Source organism: Rattus rattus, chromosome 7 (genome assembly GCF_011064425.1).
Source record: "Rattus rattus isolate New Zealand chromosome 7, Rrattus_CSIRO_v1, whole genome shotgun sequence".
Classification (NCBI taxonomy): domain Eukaryota; kingdom Metazoa; phylum Chordata; class Mammalia; order Rodentia; family Muridae; genus Rattus; species Rattus rattus.
In genome coordinates, this window is record NC_046160.1 from 98,848,826 (window position 1) to 98,853,633 (window position 4,808).

Here is a 4,808-nt window from a genome sequence, read left to right on the forward strand (position 1 = left end):
CAGGGATCCTCTGGCACAGCAAACACCTGTGTAAGAGTCTCATGGCTGAGAAAAAGGAGAAGAACCCAGATAGGAATTGAAAGACCAATGTGGTTGGAGCACAGACAAAACAAGGAGATGTGGTGTCAGACAGGCTGGACAGTGGGTGGGGACCTGGCTTCTAGAATTCAGACAGACGATCATAACTGTGTGCATATACTCAGTGGCCAAGCCAGGATAAAGCCAAATATGCTGACCTGTTACCAGAGTAAATAAAGTAGGAGGAACTTCAAGTAAAAATCAGTTATCCCAGACTAGGAGTTCAGTAGCATGTAAACCCAGTCTAATAAATATTCTAGCCAGGAGTGGTAGCTTATGCCTATAATACCAGCACTCAAGGGCTGAGGCAGGAGGAGTGCCAAGAGTTTGAGACTAGCCTGGACTACCTAGTAAGACCTCTTCTCAACAGACAAAACCATAGCTGGGGCCTAGGGAGATGGCGGGCATGCAAGTGCGAGGGCCTGAGTTGGGAACTGGCACTTACATAAAAAAGTATTTAAACCAGGCAGTAGTGATGAATTCCTTTAATCCCAGCATTCCGGAAGCAGAGGCAGGTGGATCTCTGTGAGTGAGAGGCCAGCCTGGTCTACAGAGCAAGTTCCAGGACAGCCAGAGTTACACAGAGAAACTCAATCTCAACAAAGAAAGGAGCGAAGAAGCAAACAAACAGAAGTATTTGTAACCCGAGGACTGGGGAGCAGGGAGACAGGTGGATCCCTGATGCCCATTGGTCAGCCTTTCTAGATCTAAGTTCACTGAGAAACCTTGTCTCAAAAACAAAATAAAACAAACAAAACAAACAAACGAACAAACAAACAAAAAACAACCCCAAACTGGTGGGAAGTGATAAAGGAAGACATCAAATACTGACTTCTGGATTCCCCACGTAAGCACGCACGCACATTTGAATCCCTATGCACACGTGTACACTCCTCCTCCCCCAACACACACAGTTCAATGTTACACATCTTACTTCCCAGCCACTCTCTGAGCAGGAGCCCTGCCCAGCTCCTCTCCCAGAGCAGATCACCCATTGTGCTTTTCTTTCTTGTTGCCATGCCATTCTGCACCCTTGATTGCCTTGACACTGTCCACTGTAGCAGCGATGACTCGCTGCTCACCTTTCTTTCCTAGACTCTGATCTCCTTAAAGGCATGGACCATGCTTTGATTTTTTTTTTTTAAATCTCCAATACCTAACACAGTTCATGGTGCCCAGTAAGTATTGGTTTGCAAAACCTCACACCAGGGCTGGTGACACCTTTAATCCCAGCACTCAGGAAGCAGAGGTAGGTGGATCTCTGTGAGTTTGAGGCCAGCCTGGTCTACAAAGCAAGTCTAGGACAGCCAGAACTCTGTTACACTGAGAAACCCTGTCTCAAAAAACAGAAGAGGAGGAGGAGGAAGAGGAGAAGGAGGAGGAGGAGGAGGAAGAGGAGGAGGAGGAGGAAGAGGAAGAGGAGAAGGAGGAGGAAGAGGAGGAAAAGGAAGAAGAGGAGGAGGAAGAAGAAGAAGAAGAAGAAGAAGAAGAAGAAGAAGAAGAAGAAGAAGAAAGAAGAAGAAGAAGAAGAAGAAGAAGAAGAAGAAGAAGAAGAAGAAACTCAACACTTTTTTTCCCACTGAGCTAAAATTTATTTTTAAAAGGTAAAGAAAGTTTTATACAACTTTTATAAAACAAATATTCCAGACTCAGAATTAAGCATTAAGTGTCCAATATTATAAAGCTGTTCATAACAGGAGTTTTAAGTAGTGGTAACATTTAACCCATGTAAAAATGTCAACAGAATTTAAATTGTGACTTGGCTCCTGAACGATTCAAGTACCATGGTCTCACTCAAAGACGGGTTTGGTCAGTTTTAAGATGAACTCCTTCGGATGTAGTGTCCATAAGTCCTTATTATCGCTGTCCACCAATTCACAATAGGATAGCTGGCCGCGGTGGCAAGTCCGCAGTGGTTGTCCCTGTCTTTGGCTATTTTGATGTAGCCACCCATACCCCATTCTTCACCCCAGCTGTTCTTGACAAGCCAGTATTTATTCTTATTTGAATCTGTTCCTTCAAATCCATAGCCAACCACCAGAACCCCATGGTCGAGGTCCTTGCTGCTACAGTTGGGCTCATAGTAGATGCCTGAACTGGAGAGACGGATGGCTTGCATCCATGGCGACAGAAATAGGCCCCACTGTCGCTACAGCCCTCATGAGGGCTTTCTCTTGCTGAGGGATATCCACAAACCCTGTGTTGTTAGCCACAGCGTACTCGGCTCTGTATTACAAGATCCGTCCTTTGCTTCATAGGGATAAGACTCCTCTGAGTCCAGCCCTCCATTTTCCTTAATGTACTGGAAAGCAAAATCCATCAGGCCTCCATTACAGCCCTGATTGCCTTGATCGTGAGAACAGTCCACAAGGTTCTGTTCACTCAGTGAGATCAGTTTGCCAGTCTTAAGGAACATCTGTCCTTCTAGGCAACCCGATGCGCTAAAAGCCCAGCAAGAACCACACTGGCCCTGATTCTTCACAGGAGTCACACAACCCTCTTCTCTCCAGTCCACAGTCTTGGGGATCTGCAGCATCAGAGTTTCCTGAAATAACCTTTCCTTCTTGTGCTTCTGGTGGCGATAGCCATTCACTACCTGCCTGAATTCCTCATTGGTCATGTCACCGAAGGCGTTCATCTCCATGGTAAAGCCATGCTTCCCGTTGCTGTACTCCCCATTGTGTAGCTGGATCATCCTCATGTTCTTCTCCCACACTGCTCTCCTCCACTCTTCCTCATTCGTGCCATACAGTCTTCTGTGTGTGGACTTGGTGATCAAGAAGGCTGAAAGACAGATACACTTGCCTATGACTTCTGTATCCCCACAGGTCTGTTTTACGACAAAGTATCTAGCCAGGCTTTGTAGCCCAAGATCTTGATTCAGTGCTGGGGAAGCTAAGGTAGAAGCCTGGCTACATAGCAAGTTCTAGAGCATCCTGGGAGACGGAGCAAGACCCTGAGACTAGCTAAAAGAGATATAACTCTCTGATGCAATACTTGCCTGGTACCCCAAGATCCTGGGTTCAGGGTTCAGCACCACCAGATAAAAAATCATTTCAAAATTTACTTTTAATGATGTGTATGTCTATGTGTGGGTATGTGCGCATGAGAGGAGAGGTGACAGATCAGCTCCAGGCGTGAGCTGCACCCAAGTCCTGCTCAAGAGCACAACTCTTAATGACCAAGTCACCTCTCCAGCCGTCCAATATCTTTATTTGTGATTGAATCTAGGTCATTGTTCTTCCTGTGCGGGTTTTGGGTTTCTGTGCATGAGCTCAGCTAGCTCTAATCAACGTGACCCAAGTAGGAAAGCCTGAGGGACTGAGTTCTCAGCACTATTGTTTTCAGGCTGCATGTGTGCGAGCATCCTTTACTTTATCCATACAATAGCTCTGTGAGGCATTTAGCTAAAAGGTTAAGTGGTTGATACAAGATCTCACAGCAAATGGGCCAGACCCAGAGGTTCTCTTCTTACTCTGGTGTGTTCCCTAAGCACAGGCTTTCTGTGTCTGCCACCTAGAAAGGGGACAGATAGTCCTGGGTTTCAATAGTCTAGGACAGTGGATCTCAACCTGTGGGTCAGGACCCCTTTGGGGTAGCAAATGACCCTATCATCGGGGTCTGTATGTCAGATATTTAAATTACAAATTCATAACAGAACAAAATGACAGTTATGAAGGAACAATGAAAATAATATCATGGCTGGGAGGGGAGTCGTCTTGACAACATGAGGAACTGTATTAAAGGTCATGGCACCAGGAAGGTTAGAACTACTGCTCTAGGAGCTGCTCCGGAGCTCTCTCGGCTTTGTTCCCACTGAGTCATGCGTTGGCAAGCCTGGTGGGAAGCTGCAGGGGCCCAGCACAGGCTGCAGACATTGAATACACCACAGGGAGACAGCTGCATGAGCCAGATGTGCTTCCTGTCACCCTCTCACAGACATGATATGACTTATGGCAATGGAGCCAGAGGCATCCCAGCACCCAGCCAGAAGCCACAGGAGCAGGAGACTTTGTGTGCTGACGAGACAGCCAGGAGGGGAAGGAAGCTATGGCCAGGGAGGTTTTAGGCCAGCTGGACATGAGGCTATGCCGTCAGTGAGTCCCAGACAGTTTGCTTCCAAACGGGAGCTCCAACCTTTCTCTAGAACCGCCTACCTGGGCTAGGACACTTCATTGTCCTGCACGAGAATGAAACCAAGCCAGCTGATCCTTTTTCTGTCACTTTCGCAGACCATGGTACTAGAGTGTTAAATGGTCCAACTTAAATCCCCCCCAAAATGGCATTAAGATATTTCTATAAATAATCCGAGTGCCAGGCATGGTGGTGTATACCTGTGATCCTAGAATCTGGGAGGTAGAGACAGGAGGATCAACCTCAATTACACAGAGTACATGGACAGTCAGAGCTGTACAAGATACTGCTCAAAATATAAATGGGGAAAAAAAGAGCTAATCACTGAATTCTAGGCATTTACTCAAAGACTGAAGGGCAGTCCCCATTCTCAAACTGTTTATAATCCAGTAGGAAGGTAAGCACACACACACACACACACACACACACATACACACACACATGCATACACACACACATACACACATGTACACACATACACACATACACACACATACACACACACTTATACACACATACACACACTTATACACACATACACACATACACACACACATACACACATACACACATACACACATAATACACACATACAC

The 4,808-nt window shown here is 46.3% G+C and overlaps 1 pseudogene across 1 annotated transcript; it reads right to left on the bottom strand.

Moving 5' to 3' along the window:
• Positions 1-1,894: 1,894 nt before the first annotated feature.
• Positions 1,895-4,315, bottom strand: LOC116906160 (annotated as a pseudogene). Its single transcript, XR_004388584.1, has 2 exons — positions 4,303-4,315; positions 1,895-2,862 (listed from the first exon to the last, which is right to left on the bottom strand). The product of XR_004388584.1 is annotated as a cathepsin L1-like (transcript).
• Between the last annotated feature and the right edge of the window lie 493 nt (positions 4,316-4,808).